The 26,067-nt window shown below is 46.1% G+C and overlaps 1 protein-coding gene across 2 annotated transcripts in view; it reads right to left on the bottom strand.

Annotated features, from left to right (window-relative positions):
- HDAC8 (histone deacetylase 8) overlaps positions 1–26,067 on the bottom strand; it is a 673,568-nt gene that overhangs the window by 365,094 nt on the left and 282,407 nt on the right. The window lies entirely within an intron of this gene.

A 26,067-nucleotide genomic window follows, 5' to 3' on the forward strand; every position in this document is an offset into this window, starting at 1 on the left:
CTACATCTTCACAATTATCAATAAGTTGTTTAGTTTGCCCTTCCAGCATTGTTAAAAAAGTGGTAACCAGTCTGTATCAGCTGAAGATTCTCTTCACTTTGGAAGTAATTTATTTATTAACTTTGTAATATATGGCTTCAGCAGGAATCCTCTATCACGATGAACCAGACTAAGACCCAGTTATTCACTTTAGTGACATAACAAAAGTGAATACCCAAAGTGGTTACCCACTGCTGCATTATCAGCAGGGGAAGTGCTTGCATCTCTTTTGTTCCACACCTTCGCCTGGGACCGACAGAGGCACAAGGGCAGCAGCAAAATGGCTGTTTGGGGTCTCACCTGCCTTCTTCGGCCTCTCGTGGGTCTACACACACCTGGTGAAGGCAGGTCAACATGAGCAGTGCTGTGCCTTTGCCAACTACCTTTAAACCTGTCAGCGCGGGTCTCTGTAGACCCATGCTGACAGGGCAAAACAACCTGCTCTGAGAAGCAGCTCTCACAGCTGCTTGTGAGCCTGGTGCCAGCTCTCAGCTACCAATGTGAGAGTGGGAAGGTAGAGCTTGGACCACTCCAAGTTGAGTGTCAAAAGAATTTTTACTGTTGTGCAGACTAAAAGAATAATCTCTTGAAGTGCAGTTAAGTAGGTGACTCTCGCCGCATTGTGTAGTATTGTATACATATTTTATAATAATAATAAGCTAGTACACCAAGGAGGCATGTCCTCTCTAACATCTAGCGAGGCAGTCACCGGTCCCGCTGGCCAGTTGTTGTGTAGGCACCTCAGGTTCAACGTGATAGAACTAATCTGCATAAAACCATTCTGATCTGGGTGCACAAGCACTGTCACCACCTTGTTAGTCAGGTAAATAGGAATTTGGCCAGGATTTGAATATCTGCATGAAGCAGTGATATGGGCCGGTATGATTTGCACCTATCTCGGGGCTTACCTGCCTTTGGGATAAGCACCACTGTCACCGACCGCATATCATCCGGTATCTCTCCCTCTTGCTACGCCTTCTCGAAGGATGAGTGAAGAGGGGCCGCCGTCCACCTTTTCACTCTCCGGAATAATTCAACAGGGAACCCATTCGGTCCCGGGTCTTTCCCAGACTGCATCAGACACGTGGCTAAGGATACTTTCTCTGCCGTAATGTCGGCCTCTAAGTCCCTCGCTTGGTTCCTGCTCAGCCGTCTCATGGGACAAACATGTATAAAGGCTAGCACCTCCAGTTCAGGGGCCCGAAAGTATATATCATAAAAGGTTTCTAGATAACGGGCAAATTCCTCCACTATCTCCTCGCTTCCTCTTCTCTGTGCCCCAGAGTCTGCCTTTAGTTCTCTAATGGACATACTGTCCTATTTCTTGCTTCCAATCCAAGCCAACAATTTACCCGTCTTATTCTTCTCCCTCCCCATATATCCTTTTCTGTTTCATCAGGTAGGACGTTTTTACCTCATGATTAGTAACTACCTGTTACTCGGCCCTCTTTAAATCTAGGACTGTTTTAACAGGGGGAGTTAGGGTCTCTGTATATTCCCGCCCTGAGCCAGTTCCCCCTCCAAAGTGGTCAATCTGGCTCCTTTCCACAATTTCCTTTGTGATGAAGACTCCTCTAATTGCAGCCTTGTATGCCTCCCATAATATAACAGGGCTCTGGACCAAGGTCTCATTTTCCTTGAAATTATGTTTGGATGCTTTACCCAAGTTCCAACAGAATATTCTGCACTTTTATTAGTGCTGCGGATTGGAGCAGGGGGGGGGTGGGGCATCAACCTTAATCAACAGCGTTGTTCCGCCCTTGTGTTCTCCCAAGATAACAGTGTAGCACCCAAGTGTATTCGTCCATGTATGCTGCACAAGGAACAGGACTGCTTTTCCAATAAGAATCATTACCTCTTGCGAACCGAGGTGTATTGTGCATATGCCGCCCATCTATATTCCCCCTCCCCATGCTACAGTGCTGTCCACCAGTGAGGTGTGTCTCCTATAAATACACACTGTCGGGTTTGTGTCTAATAATGGCCCTGATTACCAATCCCCTCCACCTTATTGCCCAGTCTGTTAATGTTCCAGGTTAATAGCATCAGTGCTTGGATTTGTGTCATGGTGGGTGTGTAAAGTCCTCCCCTAGAGCAGGCTCAGCCCCTGCGAGTGAATTAGCTAGGGCTTCCTCCATTCTGTGATGCGTCCAGATGCTGTGTATTACCCCTAAGCCTAACCCCTACCTACCTTACCGTGTAGAGTTTGTAAAATTAACCACTCCCCCAACTCACAGTACGTTTGATTACTGAACCCAAACAACATTAAACCAGCTTGTTCTGCTACCGCTAAGATGCAGCTCACAGCCACTTGTGTGGGGCTGTCTTAAGTCTAGGCCTTACCTTAGGCAGTCTCTAGTTAGTGGCAAGAGCCCCTGTGGACCCGGCGTCCCGCTGCCCCAGAGTCGGTTCCATTCTTACCAGAACTTACAGTCTATCGGCACACTACCCCAAGTGTTAAGACGTCATGGGTGTCAGGGAGTGCAGCAGGTCATCTTCTGTTTCAGTTCGGTCTGAGCCGCTGCCCTCTTCCTCTAAGACAAGGGATCTCCATTGATTATTGCTGAGGACATCACTACATTGTTTGACCTCTGAGCGTTGGGGAGGCTGTGATGTTCTTCCTGTTTGTTCTGCACCTCGACTGCGCCTGTTGCAAGCCTTCATCGTTCCTTACTCCTGGTGGTGGATCTGACCATAGACCTAGTGGTTTGAGCCACAACCAGGCCTCTTGCGCTGCTGATAATAAGTGGGACTTCCCCCCTGCACTACACGCAGCTTCGCCGGGTAGAGGAGTGCATATTTGAGATCCAACTGGCATAGCACCCTCTTGACTGGCACGAACACCTCATGCTGCCTTTAAACCAAGCTAGTGTGTCCGGGTTCAGGTTCACCTCCTAACCATTGATCATCCAGAGACCGTGTTTCCACGCCGCTTGGAGGATAGCTCGCCCTAGGCAGAGGTGGGTAAGGTAGGATTCTATATACCCGTTCTACAGAGAAAACCAGAGAGGGCTTCCCCCTAAAGAACTGTTTTGTCCAACCACTCCTTCACAAATCGTTCCATGCTCGGGCCCTCTGACTTTTCCAGCACTCCCATCTTGACATTGTGGTGGCGGGATCTGCCCTCCGCATCCTCCTGTCTGTTTGCCAGCAGCTTGACCTCCTTCTCCATGGCGACGCATTACTTCATAAGGTCTTTAATCTGTGGCAGGGCAACACCCAGTTGTTCCTCCGACTCTTTGACACAATCTCTTATCTTTCTGTGGTCATACGTCAGTAACCCCACCACTCCCACCACCACAGCAATTTGGGTTTCCCAGGATGTCTTCGTGTCTTTTATGGCTTGTACAATAGCCGCCATATGCGCAGCCAGGGATGCCCTGTTGTCACTCTTCTTCGATATATCAGCCTCTGTCATACTGCCCTTGAGTCTGGGGGAGTCTCTTTCACGTTTCCTGGTCAGACATTTGTCCAGTTTGCACTCTTTCCGGTGCCCCTGGGCTACATACTCGCGTTTGCCCAGCAGGCAGGGTGCAATGCAGATTCTTCACCAGCCCAGATCTCTGCTTGCTTTAACACAGCATCAGCGTTTTACCTGATCCTCTGCTTATCAACTTGTCACTTGCAATCTGAAGCCCACGGTGCCACTCTTTCAACTTCGGTGCGACAACAGCAGCCCCGTCTCATCTCCTCAGCAGTCCTGTCGGCCCCAGTATCCGCACAGTAACACAGTTGTGGTAAGTCTGCCAACCTCCTACATGTGGGGGTCTCTTCTGGCATTAGGGTGCTCTGCATGTCTCTGACCTATCTGCAATACCTCAACCAGGTCGGCCTCTGTCCTAGGGCTTACAAGAGATGGTCAGGTGCAGCCCTTATCTTCCCCGTGTGGGGCTCTTCATCGTATAGCCTGAACCATTCAGTCTTACTGTTGGCACTGCCCAATTACGGAATCCTCACATCCAGTTGCCTGACTAAGCCCCAGCCGCCTGGTCTCTCACCTCCAGGCACCTCGGGCCAGTATCGCCGCACCCACCTGCTCTTGTTGTCTTTTGAAGAGAGCCCATACTTCCATGAAGCAGGTTCAAATCACCCCTTCACTGGCCCCCACCTTCACTCAGGGATGGCCAGTTAGACTCAGCGCCGGGCGGTTCCTCACTTCTGCCCGGCTCACCACTCCCATTACAGTTCAGGGCCTTACCTATCTTCAGGCCTTCGGTGCGCCTCCCGAGAAAAGAGGGGAATATACGGGGAACTCTAACGTTCTCTGCTGGCGGTGCCCTCAGCATGAGAGTTGCGATCACACCACCTGTTCCGATCTGCAGGCTCTAAGTGTTCCACTCGTCTGTAACCTCTCTCGCAGATCTATTCCAGTGATCGGAGCAGTATCAGGCTTGCAGGCACTATCCCCCAGGACACGACTCCAACTGAGTGTCCTCGGCATGTATGGGTAATTCAGGTTATGGGTGGGGGTGCATGACGGAGCACGATTGAGAGCTCTGGAGTTGGGGATTAAGGCAGTGAGAGTTTCTGACAGTGCTGTTGGTGACTCATGGCGGTGCTCAGTCCAAGTACTCACCTGGTCATTGCTTTGATTTATTCGCAATAAGGTGTCACTCGAAGTGTCACACATTTTACAGTAGAATGTCACTCTTGTGCCAACTGACACCATAGAAATGTCACCTATAAGCTATCTGAAAACTTGGAATTTATTTATTTATTTATTTCTGAATTTGTAAAGCGCATGGTTACACTTTCAGTGTGTCCCCGCGCTGTCAGAAGAGCCATCTACTCCGTCAGTCAAACAAGAGCCATCTACTTGGTAGAAGAACTTGGAAGCTATGCATTCTTGATGTTTGAGCCTCCGTTAAATAATTAACAGGCACGCTTGCGTTCTTAGCAGTGCAGTCGTGAACCACCGCTTTCACAGCTTAAGCAGGGGTGGTGTTGACGATTATAGATATTTATGAACCTGTCCTGGCTGCAGCTCTGCAGAGAAAAACGATTACAAAATCAAAAGTAAAGGAAAACGATAAACACAGTGATCAGGCGTTAGACATTAAGAGAAAAAGTGAGGAAATGAAAGAGTGGGAGAGAGGTTTGGCAGGAAAAGCAAAAGGAAGGAAATATAAACAAGCACTGGCGTTGCCAATAGGTCTCGCAGTAGGAAAGTTGGAGCTATTGGTTTTGTAAATGACAAAGCCCTTTATGTATTTAAAATGATAACCAAAGTGAAAGGCATTGTTATTTGCAATTGTAATGGCTCCAACTGTCGTACTGCGAGACCTATTGGCAACGTGAGTGGCGTTGTGTGTGTGAGTGGCGTTGTGTGTGTGAGTGGCGTTGCGTGTGTGAGTGGCGTTGCGTGTGTGAGTGGCGTTGCGTGTGTGAGTGGCGTTGCGTGTGTGAGTGGCGTTGCGTGTGTGAGTGGCGTTGCGTGTGTGAGTGGCGTTGCGTGTGTGAGTGGCGTTGCGTGTGTGAGTGGCGTTGCATGTGTGAGTGGCGTTGCATGTGTGAGTGGCGTTGCATGTGTGCGTAGTTGAGTGGCCTTGCGTAGTTGAGTGGCGTTGCGTGGTTGAGTGGCGTTGCGTGTGTGAGTGGCGTTGCGTGGGTGAGTGGCGTTGCGTGGGTGAGTGGCGTTGCGTGGTTGAGTGGCGTTGCGTGGTTGAGTGGCGTTGCATGTGTGAGTGGCGTTGCATGTGTGAGTGGCGTTGCATGTGTGCGTGGCGTTGCGTGTGTGAGTGGCGTTGCGTGTGTGAGTGGCGTTGCGTGTGTGAGTGGCGTTGCGTGTGTGAGTGGCGTTGCGTAGGTGAGTGGCGTTGCGTAGGTGAGTGGCGTTGCGTAGGTGAGTGGCGTTGCGTAGGTGAGTGGCGTTGCGTAGGTGAGTGGCGTTGCGTAGGTGAGTGGCGTTGCGTAGGTGAGTGGCGTTGCGTAGGTGAGTGGCGTTGCGTAGTTGAGTGGCGTTGCGTAGTTGAGTGGCGTTGCGTAGGTGAGTGGCGTTGCGTAGTTGAGTGGCGTTGCGTAGTTGAGTGGCGTTGCGTAGTTGAGTGGCGTTGCGTAGTTGAGTGGAGTTGCGTAGTTGAGTGGCGTTGCGTAGTTGAGTGGCGTTGCATGTGTGAGTGGCGTTGCGTTGTTGCGTGGCGTTGCGTAGTTGCGTGGCATTGCGGCGTTGCGTAGTTGCGTGGCGTTGCATAGTTGCGTGGCGTTGCATAGTTGCGTGGCGTTGCATAGTTGCGTGGCGTTGCATAGTTGCGTGGCGTTGCATAGTTGAGTGGCGTTGCATAGTTGAGTGGCGTTGCATGTGTGAGTGGCGTTGCGTTGTTGCGTGGCATTGCGGCGTTGCGTGGCATTGCGACGTTGCGTAGTTGCGCGTCGTTGCGTAGTTGAGCAGCGTTGCGTGTAGTTGTGTGGCGTTGCGTAGTTGCGTGGCGTTGCGTAGTTGCGTGGCGTTGCGTGTGTGAGTGGCGTTGCGTTGTTGCGTGGCGTTGCGTAGTTGCGTGGCATTGCGGCGTTGCGTAGTTGCGTGGCGTTGCATGTGCGAGTGGCGTTGCATGTGTGAGTGGCGTTGCGTTGTTGCGTGGCGTTGCGTAGTTGCGTGGCGTTGCGTAGTTGCGTGGCGTTGCGTAGTTGCGTGGCGTTGCATGTGTGAGTGGTGTTGCATGTGTGAGTGGCGTTGCGTTGTTGCGTGGCGTTGCATAGTTGCGTGGCATTGCGGCGTTGCGTAGTTGCGTAGTTGAGCGGCGTTGCGTGTAGTTGCGTGGCGTTGCGTAGTTGCGTGGCGTTGCGTAGTTGCGTGGCGTTTCGTAGTTGCGTGGCGTTTCGTAGTTGCGTGGCGTTTCGTAGTTGCGTGGCGTTTCGTAGTTGCATGGCGTTGCGTGTGTGAGTGGCGTTGCGTGTGTGAGTGGCGTTGCGTAGTTGCGTGGCATTGCGGCGTTGCGTAGTTGCGCGGCGTTGCGTGTGTGAGTGGCGTTGCGTTGTTGCGTGGCGTTGCATGTGCGAGTGGCGTTGCATGTGTGAGTGGCGTTGCGTTGTTGCGTGGCGTTGCGTTGTTGCGTGGCATTGCGTAGTTGAGTGGCGTTGCGTAGTTGAGTGGCGTTGCGTAGTTGAGTGGCGTTGCGTAGTTGAGTGGCGTTGCGTAGTTGAGTGGCGTTGCATGTGCGAGTGGCGTTGCATGTGTGAGTGGCGTTGCGTTGTTGCGTGGCGTTGCGTAGTTGCGTGGCATTGCGGCGTTGCATAGTTGCGCGGCGTTGCGTAGTTGAGCGGCGTTGCGTAGTTGAGCGGCGTTGCGTAGTTGAGCGGCGTTGCGTAGTTGAGTGGCGTTGCGTGGCGTTGCGTAGTTGAGTGGCGTTGCGTAGTTGAGTGGCGTTGCGTAGTTGAGTGGCGTTGCGTAGTTGAGTGGCGTTGCGTAGTTGAGTGGCGTTGCGTTGTTGCGTGGCGTTGCATGTGTGAGTGGCGTTGCATGTGTGAGTGGCGTTGCGTTGTTGCGTGGCGTTGCGTAGTTGCGCGGCATTGCGGTGTTGCGTAATTGCGCGGCGTTGCGTAGTTGCGCGGCGTTGCGTAGTTGAGCGGCGTTGCGTAGTTGAGCGGCGTTGCGTAGTTGAGCGGCGTTGCGTAGTTGAGCGGCGTTGCGTAGTTGAGTGGCGATGCGTAGTTGAGTGGCGTTGCATGTGTGAGTGGTGTTGCATGTGTGAGTGGCGTTGCGTTGTTGCGTGGCGTTGCGTAGTTGCGTGGCATTGCGGCGTTGCGTGGCATTGCGGCGTTGCGTAGTTGCGCGGCGTTGCGTTGTTGAGCGGCGTTGCGTTGTTGCGTGGCGTTGCGTAGTTGCGTGGCGTTGCGTAGTTGCGTGGCGTTGCGTAGTTGCGTGGCGTTGCGTAGTTGAGTGGCGTTGCATAGTTGAGTGGCGTTGCATGTGTGAGTGGCGTTGCGTTGTTGCGTGGCGTTGCGTTGTTGCGTGGCGTTGCGTAGTTGCGTGGCATTGCGGCGTTGCGTAGTTGCGCGGCATTGCGTAGTTGAGCGGCGTTGCGTAGTTGCGTGGCGTTGCGTAGTTGCGTGGCGTTGCGTAGTTGCGTGGCGTTGCGTAGTTGCGTGGCGTTGCGTAGTTGCGTGGCGTTGCGTAGTTGCGTGGCGTCGCATCGTTGCATGGCGTTGCGTAGTTGCGGCGTTGCGTAGTTGCGCGGCGTTGCGTAGTTGAGTGGCGTTGCGTAGTTGAGTGGCGTTGCGTAGTTGAGTGGCGTTGCGTAGTTGCGTGGCGTTGCATGTGTGAGTGGCGTTGCGTTGTTGCGTGGCGTTGCGTAGTTGCGTGGCATTGCGGCGTTGCGTAGTTGCGCGGCGTTGCGTAGTTGAGTGGCGTTGCGTAGTTGAGTGGCGTTGCGTAGTTGAGTGGCGTTGCGTAGTTGAGTGGCGTTGCGTGGTTGCGTGGCGTTGCGTGGTTGAGTGGCGTTGCGTGGTTGAGTGGCGTTGCGTGGTTGAGTGGCGTTGCGTGGTTGAGTGGCGTTGCGTGGTTGAGTGGCGTTGCGTGGTTGAGTGGCGTTGCGTGGTTGAGTGGCGTTGCGTGGTTGAGTGGCGTTGCGTGGTTGAGTGGCGTTGCATGTGTCAGAGGCTAAATGTAGCACAGGGAGACCTCCAGTGGTAAGACAATCAAAAACAACTTAGAAAACATTTCACAGTATGAAGAGATCAAACTCATGAACAAGCGTGATACACCTCAGCTAAAAATCATGATAAATAACAACACACATTAGAAGTGAAACTGCAAGTACAGAAGGACCAGCTTTGCTTGTTTAAAACTCCCACTTCAGGCAGATGAGTGTAATGTGTAAAGCGTCTTGTGCACATGAGCAGATCGGAGTCTGGAAGCAAATACAAAGAAGAGGAATGACTGAGGCGCATTGGTGTGAAGCACATCAAAGGGCTTCTCCTCCCCTAATTAGCCGTTCCGGGGAAACTGAAAGTACGGCCGGCCTGCGGCCGGCCATGAATAATTAGGGGAGGAGAAGCCCTTTGATGTGCTGGGCTGGCTGGCCCTGAATGCGCGTGCATGTTATCACGTGGTTCACGGGCACTGCATGAAAACCGCGGGGCTGAAAGCCCTTTGGTTTGAAGCTGTTTTCGCCACATGAATTCTCGCTCCGCTCGATGCGCTTGCGCACATCGATAGGTCGCGAGACCTAAAAATAAGGAAGGAACTGTGGATGAAAGGATAGATGCAATGATAAAAGGACTGATGGATGCAAGGGAAAAACAAGATTTATATGGGTGGGTGATTAGACGGCTAGATAGACGGGTGAAAGGATGAATTGGTGGATTGATAAAAGGAGAGTGAATTGGTGGATGGATGAAAACAAATGGATGGAGGAATGGGTAAAAGTATGGAAGAATGGTTGGAAGTGTGAGAAGAAGGATGGATGCAAGACTGTAATGGAAAGAGGGTAGATGGATGGAATGGTGAAAGGATGGGCGTATGGGTGGAAACATTGAATGTGGATGGATGGATGCATGAGAGGCTTAAAAAGGATGGAGAAATAGATGGACAGAAGGCTGGATTAAGGGACCTCATCTAGAGTGTGCAGGGTTTACTTGCTTTGCTCACCTGACGGCGTACGAGGGATGGATCAAAGTGGGGGGTATATTCATTTTCTAGCTACTCCCTTGGTTCTTAGCCATTAGATCAGGGCTGGAGAGCAGAGGCTATGTCCGGTGTATAGATCGGAATTACTGCTGCCTTGCAATCGCCTGCATTGGCTTTCTGTCTTCTGGGGGTTAAGAAGTGGGCGCCCTGAAGTGCTGAGGATAAACGTGCACCACGTGTGCTGTGATGTTAACCTTCCCTAAAATACACAAACTTGAATGGAGGCCAGACGGCACATTAGACATCAGAGGAGTGTCCTGTGGAATGTTAATGGTTTTGAAGAGACCCATAATCGAGAGCAAGCGGGACCTTAATCACATCAACATCTGAAAGCGTCAGGTCCCAGAAAAGCCAACCTTCTGCCGAGAGAGCCGCCACGCGCTGCAGATGTTGCTTCCGGGGGAGGCGTCAGCGCACGTGAACGTGAGTAAGTGGCAGACGACTCCTAACAGAAAGTCTCGTCTCCTCTGCCTTGCAATGTTGACAAAAGGCAGTCAACCCCTAACAAGTAATGCTCAGATTCAGAACTTATTTGACTGAGGGTTACACAGGCTCCGACCATAACAGGAGGATGTATAGAAAGTGGGCAGTTCTGGCGTGGAGTATACTACCACAGGACAAGAGTAAGGGACCGAGGGAACAGGTTAAATAAATACACAGGTGTGTGATGTTTGCATAAGGAAATGAACTGAAACTGAAAGGAATGTTAATCAAGCAGTATGCATGGATGGCAAAGCCTCCAAGTAGGAGTTTTAAGACCAACATCTAGCTGCAATATTTTATCCACTGACATTATGTTGAAAGAACAGGCGGCTCTTAAGGTAGTCGCGAGAGGTAAGTGCTAAGACATCTTGTAAGGTAAACAAGCATTGGAAATGCAATAGGTCTCGCATCATTAGAGTTAGTGCTTTTAGAATTGTTTATGGGGTTTTTTGTAAATCTTTAGCATTTTTGTTTCCTGTAGCCAATGCTAAAGAATTACAAATAAAAAAAGCCATAAACATTTCTAAAAGCTCTAACTAAAATGCTCCGAGACCTATTGCACTGTGTGACGGTGAGGGGTTGAGGGTGAGTGAGGGTGAGGGTGAGGGTGGGTGAGGGTGAGTGAGGGTGAGGGGTTGAGGGTGAGTGAGGGTGAGTGAGGGTGAGGGGTTGAGGGTGAGTGAGAGTGAGGGTGAGGGTGAGTGAGGGTGAGGGGTTGAGGTTGAGGGTGAGGGGTTGAGGGTGAGTGAGGGGTTGAGGGTGAGTGAGGGTGAGGGTGAGTTAGGGTGAGGGGTTGAGGGTGAGTGAGGGGTTGAGGGTGAGTGAGGATGAGTGAGAGTGAGGGTGAGTGAGGAGTTGAGGGTGAGAGGGTGAGGGTGAGTGAGGGGTTGAGGGTGAGTGAGGGTGAGGGTGAGTTAGGGTGAGGGGTTGAGGGTGAGTGAGGGTGAGGGGTTGAGGGTGAGTGAGGATGAGTGAGAGTGAGGGTGAGTGAGGGGTTGAGGGTGAGAGGGTGAGGGTGAGTGAGGGTGGGTGAGGGTGAGGGTGAGTGAGGGTGAGGGTGAGTGAGGGTGAGTGAGGGTGAGGGTGGGTGAGGGTGAGTGAGGGTGAGGGGTTGAGGGTGGTGAGGGTGAGTGAGGGTGAGGTGTTGAGGGTGGAGGCTAAAGGGCGAAAGAAGTGTGCGAGAAAGAGAGGGGAGGGAGGGGGCCGTCTGAGGCGAGGTGGCGTCGGTGCGGTGAGAGGCGGATGTGGGGCGACACAACAACAAAGAAGCAGCGAAAACAAAGCAACATATGGCTGGGGAGTTGCAAAGACCGTAACACGGCGGGCAGGGGAGGGGGTGGAGAGGGGAGAGGTGCGACACGGCAGGCAGGGGAGGAGAGTAGGAGGAGGAGGGGGGAGGAGAGTCACTCAGGATTACGGTTTCCATACTTTTTTATGCACTTCAACTTTTCAAGACAAGTGAAAAATAAATGTATCTTAAAATCGAGCAGCCATTAAGCACTACATTTAGAATGCCCTTTGAACTGAATAAACAAAATAAGAGTCCTGAAACTGTAAACACTGCTAAATGTTTCTTTAGCGCAGCATACAACACACGTAGAAGTACATGACCATAGTTACATGTATGGTTTGCAAAAAGGTCAGCCCTGTCCATCGCGGTCTACTAGTTCCTCGACAAAGAGGCTGGCGGGATGCACTGGCACAAAGGTAGACCTCGAAATCACGGCAAATTAAGAAACACAATCGCCCCCAAGCCTGAGACTGTGTCCAGCGAAGGCACGAGCCAAACACCGCGCCTTGAACCCAGAGCACAGCGCACTGGCGGGAACTGGCTGGAATGCCCAAGAACTGCAATCACTTACAGAGCTCGATTTTATAAAATAGTCTATCGCACCTTTTTTGCAGAGTGTCAGTTTCACAAAATATAATACGAATCTATTAAAAAGAAATCAAGCACAATGTAGTTTATATATTAAAAGTATCAGCAGCATGTATTGTGCAATGAAATTAGGTGATATTTTGCATCTAAGTGCATATACACAGTCGTGCTCAAATCAGCCAAACAAAATAAGAGTGCTGAAACTGCAAACCCTGCTAAATGTTTCTTTAGCGCAGCATACAACACACGTTAGGGGAGGGCGTAGAAATACATGACCATTTTTATATTTATGCATCTGGGCAGAAGTAAGTGCGTTAGAATATCAAACAAGAAATGTAATGAGCAAGTAATGGGTTGTGAGGGAAGGGAGGATTCGGGAGAGAACAGCGTGTTAGCGGAAGGAGAGATGTAAACAAGGGAGGAAGGGTGATGACAAGACGCATGGGGAGCAGCAGCCTTTGAATAATTAGGGGAGGAGAAATGCCGGCCTGAGGCCGAGCGCAAAGCAACAGATGGCATTTCTCCTCACTGCATGGCCGGCCTGCACATCAAAGGCTGCTGCTCCCCATGACACTGAAGTCATTGTGACCCTTCCTCTAGAACAGCATTCAGCCTGCTATACATGATAGACTGTTATTTTATTTATTTATGACATTTATAGAGAACGATTGTCACCAATACTGGTATCCTGGTGCTGGCGGACAAGGAACGTGACATGTCATGTTAAGGATACAAATTCATTTATTCAAGTGTTTTGGCATCATGTGTACCCCCACAAAGGGAAAGATTACGGCTGGATTGAATGGCGCGGGAGTCGGGGACAGACACACCAGTCACAGTTCACCCAGAGGACAGGCTCAGCTCTCTGTGGGCCGTAAGCTGTGCAAGGAGTTTCTGGAGGGTGATGGCAGCGGATAAGAAAGGAAACAAGGCAGTGTGGACTAGATGCACCAGAGGCACAGGTCGAAGGGTAGAGTCATCACAAGGCGGTGCTGAACAGAGGGTGGTTGGCGTAGGGAAGTGCAGTGGAGGAAGCTGTTGCCACCGACGGGCTCGGACTTCTCAGGGTCATGAGTCAGATTGCAGACGGGCTGGAGGGGGGAGGAGAGTAGGGGAGGCACGGCCGCTATGAGTCAGATTGCAGACGGGCTGGAGGGGGGAGGAGAGTAGGTGAGGCACGGCCTAGCGGCCGTGCAATCAGGAAGTGAGGGGGCGGAGCTGGGGGAGGCTGTAAGAGAGAGAGTAGGCAAGGCAGGCGGCTGGGGGCATGTGCACGCGCTTTTAAGCTCAATGCGCATGCGCATTGAGCTTAAATTTCTCGTGCACTGCAAGGAATCGCCACGATTCCTTGCAAGTTGGGTAAAGAGTGGATAAGCCCCCATAGTCTTGCAAGCTCGATGCGCATGAGCATCGACAGGCGAGACCTAAAAATGACCCTTAATAGTAATACCAGTGACTGGAAGGAAGACAAGGGATCCAGAAATAAGAGGTGTGAACATACACACAAGTTGGTGAAAATATCAAAATAGGAGTTTAGCCTTTGTGGAGAGATGTACCTAAATACGTGTGTTTGCAAGTATATGTACATATGAAAAAGTCAATACTATATATATATATGTATGTATGTATATATATATACATATACATATACATATGTGTGTGTGTGTATATATATATATATATATATATATATATATATATATATATATATATACTAGCTTACCCGTCGCGCGTTGCTGCGATCTCAGAAGAAAGGAAATTTAAGGAAACTTGTTATGATAATTTTCAATTTACATTGTGTCATTTTTATTGAAACTTGTTCATTTTAATATGGAAAACATTTTAAAGTGTTGTTTTAATTCTGTTTATTTATTCGAGTGCTTGTGGATACACAGTATTTTTAGTTTTTCCGTCTGGTGCGTACATGAATAAATCAGAAGGTTTTCCAACGCGTGAGCTGGCCACATACAGTTGTCCATGTTTAAAGCACGGATTCTCCAAATCTAGGCAAAACACACTTGCAGCGATTGTCCTTGTCCTCTGTTGATGGTCATTGCAAAAGAGAGTCGCACCGGAAACTGTAAACGTTCAGTATTGGAAAGATTATGAGGGCCCTGGGGGGCCGGGGGGGGCGATAGTTAACACATTTTTCTTTTTTTTCTTTTTTTTGCCAGAAACCTTCGCGGGAGTGTCCTCAACAACTTCCCAAAGTTTCATGCCGATCGGATGAATGGTTTTTATTGAAACGTATTCATTTTAATATGGAAAACATTTTAAAGTGTTGTTTTAATTCTGTTTATTTATTCGAGTGCTTGTGGATCGACGTTTTTTTTTTTTTTCCGTCTGGTGCGTACATGAATAAATCAGAAGGTTTTGCGACGCGTGAGCTGGCCACATACAGTTGTCCACGTGAAAAGCACGGATTCTTCAAATCTAGTCCACACACTTGCAGCGATTGTCCTTGTGCTTTGTTGATGGTCATTGCAAAAGCGAGTTGCACTGGAAACTGTAAACGTTCAGTATTGGAAAGATTATGAGGGCCCTGGGGGTTGGGGGGGCCGATATTTAACATTTTCTTTTTTGTTGTTGCAAGAAACCTTCGCGCGAGTGTCCTCAACAACTTCCCAAAGTGAATGGTGTAGTAATTCATAAAGGACAAACAGACATACTTTCGTTTTTATACATATATATAGAAGATATATATATATGTCACACAATATCCATCCCCAAATGAGTCTGCATGGGAGGAAAACAGCTACTCTGAAAATGTCAATGGATTGTATTATTACTTATTTATTCTAACAGCAAACAAACAAGACGCTTTTCGACTCCTTAGATATATACACACACACAAAAGATTAGTCGCAGTACTCCAGGGAACTCAATTTAATTTTTTTTTAATGGTTACAGCAAACTCAATGTATTCAATATGTGTCACATGAGCACTAGCACCAAGCTTTGAGAACTGTGCTGAAATGGGACACATTATTTCTCTGCACTTTGCATTTTAGTATGCTTATGATCTGAAGTCACCATCATTACCAACTTAGGACAACATTTGCTTTACGATATTATAAGACTCAAACTTCTGCGACAAAGTAATTAATATAAAAATGACATTTATTTGATGTTTCGAGTTATTTTGGTATACCAATGCCCACAAATAAGTTCAAATACCCTTGTCAATAACTATCATGTATTTTTTTTTATATATATGTACTACAGTTCCCACAATGATCCATAATTGTATAATAATTGGGCTTCTGCATATATAGAAGACACAAAGAAGGGACTTGCTTACTGTGAGAAACACTTGGCTGTCGAAACGTGTTGGTGTATATATATATATATATATATATATATATATATATATATATATATATATATATATATATATATAAACACATATATACAGAGAACTCTGGGTAGTTCCCAAGTTTAGATGGAGAGCACCTCCTGTATAGAGCATCCTACGACACCATCGACACTCTGAATTTGCTAACCTCAAATGTCTACTTTTCTATCAACGTTTTTAAACATAGGATTAGCCCATTGCCAATCTTACAGAGATCAAAAGGGACAAAGTCTTTTTCAAACTTAAAAAAAAAAGGGACAAAGTCTTTTGCCATTTCTACAGCAAAGTCTTTAAGCATAGGATTAGCACAGTGCCATTCATGCTGAGATGTAAAATGACAAAAGCCTTTTACCACTCCGGGCACAATATTACAGCTTTGGGTTGATAAAATACCATCTATGCCAACCTGGAATGAATAAAAGCAGCCCCTGATGCGTATTTTGCTATCATTACAGCTCTTCAGAGAGGTTTAGCTTTGCGCAGACACAAGGGAACAAATCAGCATAAGTCATAACAATACCCTTTCAGTAATAGAGTACCACATAAATTATGCAAAAAAGAAGCAGAGAAATTTGGGTAGGTCCCAAATTTAGAGCTGCTCTACACCTATACTTAAGAACTACCCAGACTTCTCCGTTTTGTAAATGTTGTTGTCATGGTGCAGGCAGGAGCACCACCAACAAATTTAAAAGTGTTGTGGGGGGCTGCAAGAGCACAGCAGCCTCTAGGAAAGTAAAAAAAAAAAAAAGAACTGTAAGTCTCCAGGGTCATTGCACGCATGACCGCACAACAGCTGACCATCATTTTTAAAGCATTCTGAGACGCAGCTGTATGCTGTTCAACTGGACTCCAGGCATCCCTTGTGATTGGTTCGATGGCTGCATTTTGTGGCCTGAGGAGTGTTAAAGAAAGACTCAAACACACATTTATGATTGTTAGGAAGAAAAATGCTTAATTATCAATATTTTTCCGACAAATATTATTATGTATTGCCATGTGTCTATTTACAAGGAACAATTTGGAATATGCTTAATGATAAATTATTGTGATGCCTTTTTGGCAAAGCCAATAGGTCTGCTTTATATAGGTTAATGTACTGACCCCCCCCCCTGCTAGAGCAAATAGTCCATCCTTTTACATTTTGGTGTTCTGACCCTTTGACAAAGCCAGTAGGTCTGCCTTCCTTAAAATAAAATCGCTGTATAGTGTTACTTGAAGTTACAAAACAACAAAAAAAATAACTCCAGAAATGCACTTAAAAAAACCCAAAGGTTAAAGTGATATTATAGTTAGGTAAAAATGTCAGTTAAACATAACATTTTAAGCAACAACAAAAAAAACCACTGAAATTCACCAGTTATATTGAACTCAACTAACTATAACTCGCGTCCTCGCCATGCACTACTTATGAGCTCATACAGTACATTATTTCAAAACATGTTCTATGACCTCATCGATGACATCACTGATAACATTTGAAAAGACATCAGTGATGACAACACTGAGGGAGTCAAAATTAAAAAATGTTAGGAGACACAAGTTGATTTTTAAATGTAGGCACAGTATGGCTTCTGGGTACATGCAGGCTAAACCATCTTTTAGCAAAACACCTCCTTTGGACCCCAATGCCATTCAATCTCTCTCCTTGTGGAAACAGAGACTAGTTGCTGGAAGCTCAAGTTCTGAAACTTTCTCTACCTCTTTCCACCAGATCAGAATTGTATCTTAATTCATTTAAGAGTAAATGAAAGACTTTCCTTTCCAATGCCCTTTATAGGCCACGCCTTGAAGGCAAAAACGTATAGACTGGCTGCACTATTGTGCACAACATGCTTGTCCTTTCCATTGCTGTTGGAGGCAGTCTTTCCTCAATTGCCCACTTGCCAGGTCATTAAAATGATTTTGAATCACCTTGACTTGAGCTTTAATATTGAAGAAGCGTCAGCAGCATCAAAAAGTTGTACGTCTGTGAGTGATACACTTCTTTACCAGAAAAATGTATAACTTTCAAGTGGTACTGCCTTAAAGTGTGATATTGTTTTGGGGTATATGAATTAAAAAAGCAAAAACGTGGAAGCTTGCCTTTTCCCTCACTAATTGCTTTCACTCAATTATAACACGAAAACTCTTTAGCAAGTTCTGAACGACAGAGAGATTGATAACTGAACAATAAATCAAAAGGTTCCTTCCGACTGAGTCTTGGAGTAGATCTTTTTTATCATAATAATATTAAATTTGTTAGGTGAGAAATACAAAGTTAAACTGTTCCCATCAGTGTTAGAAAATAACCCTCTCATCTCTTCCCAGCACAGACTCCTGACACTGGTTTCAGGATTAAGGTGTTTTTGTAGTCTAAGGGCAACATATAACTAATTTGAGAGATTCCAAGCAAACACATGCCACAGTTTCTACTCTCAGTCCCTTTTTGTCATTTTAAATGAAACCTTGTCGAATGCCAATCTCTTACATGGAAATGTCGTTGAGGTAGGTCACATAAGGAGAACCGACATCATCATCAGTCATCATAAGGCTCAGAGGTAGAGAAAATAGGGTTGAGAAAGAAATGGTTTCATATTCAATTGGTGTACTCCTTTAGGAGGGGACTCAAATCGAGGAAACGTGGTACTCAAATAAACCAGCTATTTTGAATAAAGTATATTCCACTTCATATTTTCTTAATGTGCTTCTCAGTCGACATGGTTCAATCCCCACATTCCTCTCCACTCCATAATAGTCTCATTGCTAATCTACATTTTACATTTCACAAATTAGTGCACTCTGATCGAACTTTGCATCAAACTAAAATTACACGAACACCATTAAAATCATCTAGTTCTGTTTTATCTGCTGACACACCGGATTCAAGGGTATTTGCTTGGCTTAAAATTGCAAGGTACAAATAAAGGCAATTCGTTTGAGTACCAAATGATAGATCAGATTGCCAGCTGCTCTACTATCTATCAAACTTCGAAGTCACATTTTGCTGCTGTGGGATCCAGGCCCGCATCCTGCATTGCTGTGTTGAGATTGGCAAAAAAGGCTTCTGTAAGGCTACCACAAGCAAAGCTTTGTCAGAACACTTCTCAGCCACAAATTGACGAAGCCAGAAGACAGCACTGGGAAACAGAGTTATTTAAAGGATATCCAACATTTAGTTGTGCTTTTAAGATTTTAGTTATATCTCTGATTCGAAGACATTTGCCACCTGCCTTCAGGTATGCAAAGGAATGTGTGTGTTGGTGCATGAGAACGGTTGCAGATGCCTTGTGGACTTGTGTTTTCAGACCTGGGGGGGGAAGCAAAGAGACTATCTGTTCAGAATAGAGGAGGCTCATGAAATAACCTGTGAGGTAATGGGTAACCGTGGGTGAAGAAATCGGCTCCGTCCGCGGAGTGTGTGGAGATTTGCCTACTCCGCGGAGTAGGCAAATCTCCGCAGTGGAGCAGAGTTGGCCAGTCCACGCCTCCACCCCCCCCCCCCATTAACAATTAAGCCTACATTTATCAAAAGTAAGATAAAAGACACTTACCTGTACTGCGGCGTCCCCGGGCCGCTCTCCTCCTCTTCCTCGCATCTGTGGGTGATCCTTGCCAAAACTGCGCATGCGCATTACTCGCAACAAATGCGTGGGCGCGCGTGCATGCGCAGTTTTCACATGGATTACCCAGACGGCGAGGAAGAGGAGGACAGCCCGGGGACGCTGCAGTGCAGGTAAGTGTCTTCTATTTTACTTTTTGTATTGCATAATTACTCGGATTGATAATGTGGTGCTGAAATGCAGAATGGATGTATAAGTGTGTTTAGAAAGAGAAACGCGATTTGGATTATTATCAGTGGGGTACCCTACTGAAGTAGGCGAACAGTCTAAAACTTGTAGGTTCGTGGCTCAAATTGGAACTGAAAAAATTGACGGAGTGTTGGGGTGCTACTCAATGGAAAGGCATTGTTCAGTCAAAGTAGGATTAGACTTTGGCTGGGTGTGTCAGTATAGCTTCGGAATGCGACCTCAGTTGTGGCATAGATGGATTTAGTTTGGAGTTGGAGATGACGATAGAAACAGAGATCCACCCGAGCCTGCAGTGTTGGGGCCAGCATTAACATTAATGTTACAGGGACTGGCATGGATTTTTGTGCCAGACTGGAAATTAGCTTCAGCATCAGAGTGGAACCTGGCACATGTTCATACTGCGCTGAGGTCAAACCCGCTGGCAGTAAACCGACTGGTGGCCTCCAAGGATCCTTGAAGCCCAAAGCCATGCTGGAGGGAGCCGGAAGAGTGACAAAGAATGCCCTCTAAAGGCCTCAATCTGTTGCAACAGCCATGGACCAAGAAACTCTGGGTGCATCAGAATCAGTTACAGAATCGGCTCCTCGGTGGGCCACCGGGAGTGAGACTACGAGGTACCCCAATATCCTTGCAAATTCTCAGGCTGACAGTGGAGGGATTGCAATGAATCCTGCATGGCCTTATTGTGTTTCCACTTCCACTTACCGGAAGACTTGGAGCATGAGGAGGACCTGTATAGGAAATGCCCTCGGCCCAAGAGTGAGAACGTGTCAGTGCCCTCGACTTCGACCAGGAGATCCAAGAAGTTTTTCGTGTTTGGTGACATACAGATTCTCTTCAAATTCCCGATCGCCATTAAATTCGTAAGGACACACTCCTCGCAAGACTTGGAGTTGTGCCCTGAAACCAGATACCTGTAAAAGTGCATGCAAGGCTTAATCTCTGTAGTTACAGAAGAGGACATAGATTAATTACACATCCCAAAAATCAAACTTTTGTAGAAAAAACTCATAGACGGATGACAAAGAAGTTGGGAGTGAGACCTAGATTTGCTCCTTCGTCACTTCTAGGGTAAAATACAGTAATTATGGAGCCGCACAACGCCATCTACTGGGGCATGGGAGCAATGTTGTTCAAATCTTCCAAATCCAGTTTGGGGATGTTCTAAAGGTGAGGAATCTGAGGTTAGAAGTATCCACCAGAATGAGATTTTGCTCTCTTGACATTCTTGCTAATAGTGAGCTGGATGTTTCGTGGCTGATTCACAAAGACCTTTGCTTAAAGGAGAACTGCTGCAAGGCCCCCATGTTTCCAATAAAGGTTTTTCAATTGAAAACATAATGCCTTTTGGAAGAAAGCTGTAGTCATGAGTTACTTCTATTCAAGCAGCTGGGCTGACACACTTGGAGGCAATGTTTTGTCACAGAAAAGTCCAGACCTGGGAACATTCTACGACAACTTGAAGCCTGGCGGCACCCATTTTTAACTATACTAATCTGAGGATTTTCCCTTGTCTGTCTATGCAACCACTCTCCGGTGGCCCTCCCTATAGCCTGCTGCTAACATAACGTAACATAACATAACACAAAAACATTTATATCACTAAAGTGAACCATCACCTTAGGATTCATCTTGAAGCAGAATAACAGATGTTTAATGCCACCCGATTCAAGGTACTTTTCTTTTATCGACTTGGAATTATGGAAGGTTGAGTGGTCCCTCCAGGATCCAAATATGTTACAAAGAGGTGAAACTGAAGTTCCAGCAGTGTATCCACTAGTCCACTACTTCCAGCCCGGCTGCAGGTCCACTCTCTTTAGGAATGTGCACAGTCACTGAGAACACAAGGGAAGCTTTTGAATTTCCACAGGATGCGTTATGTGACAGCACATCACCATCCTGTGCCGTCCATTGTTCAAAAACAACAAAAAAGCACATGACATCAGAAGCCACACCAGACTCATGTTTGTTTAACTGCGCTTTACAGAACTGTGGACTTTTCACAATAAGGAAGGCCAAGGCCGCAATATTGGCAGGAGCCCATCCTGTATGTTGACAATCTATATGAAGGCTACAGGAACAATAGACTCAGAGAACGGCTGCATTTATAATATTTACAGATTTGTGATCAATGTGAGCCACTGTAACTGTAGCAACCCAATGTATATCACATGTCTATATGCATGTAAGGCCTTTCTGAAACCCATTCCCTGACGGCAGTCACCACCAGTTGCTTCGCTACTTACTCAGATGTGATAAGGTTTAAATAGGACAGATCCCATTGCGATGTATCATAAAGGTTGCATGTGGTCCATACAAATATCACTCTGTCCTGTACACAGCTCTAGGGGTTAAGTATCTGCAGCAGACTCTAGCTACCCCTCACTATGCACTGGGGTTTCATAAGTCCCTATGCACCACAGAACACTAGTAACAGCCCTTTTATCCTGGCCATTCAGCCAACTGTGCCTTGCACCCTCGGACGTGTGGGCTCATGTGTACAAGTAAAAAGGGAAGTTTCGAAGCTTAGCATACGTAGTGTTGTGGTTACAGAGATGGGGCTCAATGATGGTGATCCTCACGAGAAGAGGTCCGATGACAGCTACAGACCACTAACGTCTGATGCTGCTTGCACGGCGAGCTTGAGAAAAGAACATTTGTACAACCCGCTGTAAAGAATTAGGAAACTCTTATTTAAAGCATAACATAACACTGCATAGCATAACGGAGCATAACATTTAACACAACCTAAAGAGTATTTGTAAAGCACCTTACTTTGTTCAGTTGACTATTGGGGAAGGCCTTGTGTGCAAAATCCCCTTAAGCAGTTAATTTACTCTGTCTAACCTGCCTTGTACTATACCTATGAATGATGCCCAGGTATATTTTGATAGTGGAGAACCCTCTTTTCTTGAAAATATTGTCTAGCGCTGCTTAATGGAGGCACCAGCAAAGGATGAAGCTGTACATTAACCCGTCACCCAAGCTAGCTAGCTAGGTTTGAAGTCTATAGGCAGATCACCCACAAAATCCAAGACATTACACATTTGTAATCTCCCAGTGGTTTACCTATAGCGTAAACTTCTCAGGTTTCAACAAGCATTAGCAACGCTAATATGTAACCCATTTACAACCTATTGGCTTTGCCAATATTTTTCTTCAATGATAAGCAGTACTGTCAAAAAACACACAAGCACATTGTGCAAAGATGTGTACATGTTAATGCGTTACGACTCTGTGGTGGCCTAGCATGATGACATATGTGCATGCATGTATCACCACACATACGCCATGACGAGGCCATCATTTTTGTTTTTTCAAATTACCGTTCCAAGATGCAAGGCACCATTGGAAGTGTAAAAAATATTGAATGCCTGTGAAAGCGCAATTTAGAAACTGAGCAGCTCGGTGGAAAATGGTAGCTCTCATTCTATAAGTGAGACCTAAAAAGCAATAAGGTTCCTTGCATGATTTGTGTTGGATCTCTTAAGGTATTTTCTAAAAATTTCAAGAAGAAACATACTGTACTATAAGTCTTCTCTACATGGACCAGAATGATGGTTTCAATTTTAAATAAAGACAAACAAAGAGATCATAGCTAAGTTCTTACTCAATTAGTTTTTAGGTGGGTATATTCCATCCTTGATATCTGAATGTAGGTATAAAAGAGGTGTATGTGTGGAGATACTGCCTTGGCTTTTAAGGGATACAGAGAATATATTCCTGGTTTTTGTACACTGAAGAATTTATGATGAAATGTTGTCTTACATTTTCATATAGTTGATATATCGTTAATAATCAATTACTCTCCTTTCCTCTTTGAAACTAAGCTAATCATTGTTCAAAATAAATTGAGGAACACAGAAGTATAACATCTACATGATCTGGCTTGGTGTGGATAGAAAATATTCCAAGGATATCATTTAGGGGACGGTATTCTTGGAGGCAGGCGTTTCAAACCTCAAAATGAAACAAACATTGACGTAGTTCTTTTTTTGAAATGCTATGAGTGCCAAAAAGTCCTCCTTCAAGAGCATACTATCAATCCGTCATTCGATGTCTCAACAAAAACACGAAGCTGCAGCCCTTTTATAGTCAATGCCATGGGCATTTATGAATTAAAGCATAAAATCTGCAGGGTTGGCGAATAAAAATGTAAACATTCCACAGAATTTTACAATTCCTAAAATATTAGAAATTTTTACAAAGATTAATTGAAAAAGGAGGGAAAGGACTAAGATACATTTTTAAAAAATGCTGTTGCAGTGGTCTGTTTTTTATCTCTACCAATGACCCCAACAGTAAATAGGTGACAAGGCTACGAAGGGCAAAATAAAGTGGAGACGATAGGGGATCAAGGACAGAGGCAATGAAATATTAGTAATGACTTAATGAACCAACTGAAGAAAAAACACAGCCCCACTGGAGGGATAGGTAAAAACATTAAAGATGGGAAAGAGGAAAGAGAAGTGTATGGAGCAGGGGAAAATATGGTGAAAATTGTGGGGCTGGGAAAGTCCTCACCCTAAAAGGAATATGCTAATCAAGAATCTGCAATGCAATAGGTCTTGTATTTGCGAAAGTTTGAGCTATTGGCATTGTAAATGACAAAGCCCTTTATTTATGTTTTGGTTTTTAAAACATAAATCAAAGGTATTGTCATTTACAATGACAATAGCTTAAACTCTCGCAAATGCAAGACCTATTGCATTCCAAATGCTTGAAGGTATTGCTGAGTTCCCCTCTTCTGTCTCCCATGGACCCGAAAGAGCTCCCCGTTTGCTATGAGTTAAATAAACAGGTCAGTGGTCGCAACTGCGCAAGAAAGACCATCCTGCCCTCCTGCAGTAAGAGAAACTTATTAAAGAAAACAGTGCTTACAGACTAAAGACTTACCGTGTAACAACCAAAGTAAAAGGGCCAGTCCTCATAGGAGGGTACAAATGAGGACAAGGCGGTACTAAGGAGGGACTAACAAGCCTAATAACAAATCAGAAGGCAGCATTTACGGACAATGACACAAGCCAATGGCAAATATGGTCTGAGAGTGGGCGGGGCTTCAAGTACATACTCCAATACAGCGCATGCACTGCCCAGGCTCAACCTAAAAGGTAATAGATGAAGCTTGTGTGCAAGGATGGCAAAAGCAGAAAAATAAACTCATGAAAATAAAGTAAAAGAAATGAAAAAGATCAATGTGAGCCACATGAAATTAAAGAATTTGGGCTAACAATTATCGCAATGAAAGGAACTCAATCAAGATGGATTAGAAAATGTGAATAAAATTCATTTTGAAAACATTATAGAAATGGGATTCAGATAAACATTTGTCCAGAAACGTTTCTTTAAAGTACATTTTTATGCATATGTCATAAATACGGAAAATCACCCTTTAAGATACAAAGCAGACGACACCACAAAGAAGTTTACAGTTTAAAGGACAACAAATAGAAGTTCTGTACCTTCGGAAATGCTTTTTAACGATAGAGAGTATAACTCACTGCAGAATTCTAACCATGAGAATTTCCCCAGGTGCCCAACTGGATTCAGAAACTTGAAAGCAATTCCCTTGTGCAATGACAGGTGGCGCCTTGCGGCCCTGCCTTGGGTCGTCCACTCCGGATATGGCATTGGGGCCTCTATATATATATATATAGGCTATCTCCATGGGCGGACGCCAGTTTCTTTCTGATCTCCGTCTGCGCGTCATACGCAAAGCCACTAAAATTAGACTAGAAAATCCTGCTAAATGCCTGTCCCGCTGAAACTTTCTATGGAGGCAGTAATGCTTGGTGAACGTATGGAAGGGCGGCAACATAGAGGCCTAGCAAATTTCCATGACTGTCCTACTGCACGTGAATTCAATTGAAGCAGCCTTTGCTCTGGTGGGCTGAGCATTCAAGCCTTCCGGGGGGCGGCCTTTTAGCAAGCACACCGTGGATCTTAATGCATAATCCATCTAGAGATGGTTCTCTTTTGCATCACTTTGCCATTCCTAGCTCCAGAGAAACCAACACAACGTTTGTCATCCTGTCTGCAATTTCTGGTCTGATCTATGCAGAACCTGAGGGGCCTTTTGTGTCAAGACAATAAAGCCGTTATTTCTCCTTGGAGGGATGAGGAGGTGCGTAGAAGGATAACAAAGTGATGAATCGCCCTATGTGGAATGGCTTAATTACCTTGGGCAGAAATGCCCTTATGTACAGAGGACCAGTGTGTGTCTGGGAAAAATTATGTATATGAGGTACTACAGACAATGCCTGTAGTTTGCTCCCTCGCCTGACCGAAGTTATAGTGAGGAGGAATGCTACCAAGATGGCAAGAAGGTGAAGAGGACAACTGTGCCTGAGTTTAAAGGGAGCACACATCAGGTAGGTGAGGACCAAATTAAGGTAACACTGTGACCTCACAGAGTTGGGGGATAGATATAGTGGTCTATGAAAAAAATACTACAACCGGTTTTGTGTCTGTCATTGTCATCTGTTGTTGAAAATCACAACACAGTTTAAACCTTGTCATTTTTTGTGTTGCATAAATCTGCACAATGTGAAGAGTTTCGAGAAAAAAAAGTTTTCCTGGGGGAAAGTCCTGTCAAGAACAGCACTGTTGGCTCCGAAAGGAACGGATATCAACATGCAGAGGTGGCTTATATATATATAGTGGCCCTGATGTCATCGGCTGAGCTGACAGACCCAATGCAGAGCCACAAGACGCCACGCAAGGGACATGCTTTAAAGTTTCCAGATATGGCCTGGGGAAATTCACAGGGTGAGGAATCTGCAGTTAGAAGTTTCTCTCAGAATATTTATATTGCAAAACAAGCATCAAGGCATACAATCAATAAAAATATTCCAGCAAAACAGCTATGCTGTCTTTAATGGCTTCACAATCTGATGTT

The sequence above is a fragment of the Lissotriton vulgaris genome, chromosome 10 (assembly GCF_964263255.1).
Source record: "Lissotriton vulgaris chromosome 10, aLisVul1.2, whole genome shotgun sequence".
NCBI classification, from domain to species: domain Eukaryota; kingdom Metazoa; phylum Chordata; class Amphibia; order Caudata; family Salamandridae; genus Lissotriton; species Lissotriton vulgaris.